Source organism: Nicotiana tabacum, chromosome 20, assembly GCF_000715075.1.
Source record: "Nicotiana tabacum cultivar K326 chromosome 20, ASM71507v2, whole genome shotgun sequence".
Lineage (NCBI taxonomy): Eukaryota > Viridiplantae > Streptophyta > Magnoliopsida > Solanales > Solanaceae > Nicotiana > Nicotiana tabacum.
The window spans coordinates 135,255,978-135,257,465 of NC_134099.1; positions in this window are offsets into that span (position 1 = coordinate 135,255,978).

Here is a 1,488-nt window from a genome sequence, read left to right on the forward strand (position 1 = left end):
CATATACAGTTTATTGTGATGCATCTCGTATTGGACTTGGTCCGGTGTTGATGCAGGATGACAAGGTCATTGCTTATGCTTCGCGACAGTTGAAGATTTATGAGAAGAACTATCCGGTTCATGATTTGGAGTTAGCAGCCATTGTTCACGCGTTGAAGATTTGGAGGCATTATCTGTATGGCATGGCATGTGAGGTGTTCATGGATCACAAGAGTCTGCAACATTTGTTCAAGCAGAAGGAGCTAAATTTGAGGCAGAAGAGGTAGTTGGAGCTATTAAAGGACTATGATATCACCATCTTATATCATCCGGGAAAGGCCAATGTAGTGGCCGATGCTTTGAGTAGGAAGTCAGCCAGTATAGGCAGTCTTGCTTATATTCCAGTCGGTGAGAGACCGCTTTCTTTGGATGTTCATGCCTTGGCCAATCAGTTCGTGAGGCTGGATGTTTCTGAGCCCAGCCGTGTGTTAGCTTGCACAGTCACTTGTTCTTCTCTATTGGAGAGTATCCGAGATTGGCAGTATGATGATCCTCATTTGTGCGTCCTTAGAGACACAGTGCAGCACGAAGGTGCCAAGCAGGTTACCTTAGGAAATGATGGAGTTTTGAGATTGTAAGGTCGAGTTTGTGTGCCTAATGTGGATGGGCTTCGAGAGTTGATTTTAGAGGAGGACCATAGTTCCCGGTACTCTATTTATCTGGGCGCCACGAAGATGTATCAGGATTTGTGGCAGCATTATTGATGGAGAAGAATGAAGAAGTATATCGTTGCGTATGTGGCTCGGCGTTTGAACTGTCAGTAGGTTAAGTACGAGCATCATATGCCTGGTGGTTTGTTTCAGAGGATTGAGATTCCCGAGTGGAAGTGGGAGCGGATCACTATGGACTTTGTTGTTGGACTCCCACAGACTCAGAGGAAGTTCGACGCAGTATGGGTTATTGTTGATAGGCTGACCAAGTCAGCACATTTCATTCATGTGGCAGTCTCCTATTCTTCCAAGAGGTTAGCTGAGATCTATATCCGAGAGATAGTTCGTCTTCATGGTGTGCTCGAGTCTATTATTTTGGATCGAGGTACGCAGTTTACCTCACATTTTTGGAGAGCGGTTCAGCGAGATTTGGGCACACGGGTTGAGTTGAGCATAGCATTTCCTCCTCAGACAGACGGGCAGTTCGAGCGGACTATTTAGATTTTGGAGGATATGCTCCGAGCTTGTGTCATTGACTTTGGAGGCTCGTGGGATCAGTTTTTGCCTTTAGCAGAGTTTGCCTACAACAATAACTACCAGTCGAGTATTATAGCTCCTTATGAGGCTTTGTATGGTAGGCGGTGTCGGTTGCAGATTGGATGGTTCGAGCCAGGAGAGGCTCGATTATTGGGTACGGGTCTAGTACAAGATGCCTTGGACAAGGTTAGGATCATTCAGGATAGGCTTCGTACAGCTCAGTCCAGACAAAAGAGTTATGCCGACCGTAAGGTTTGAGATT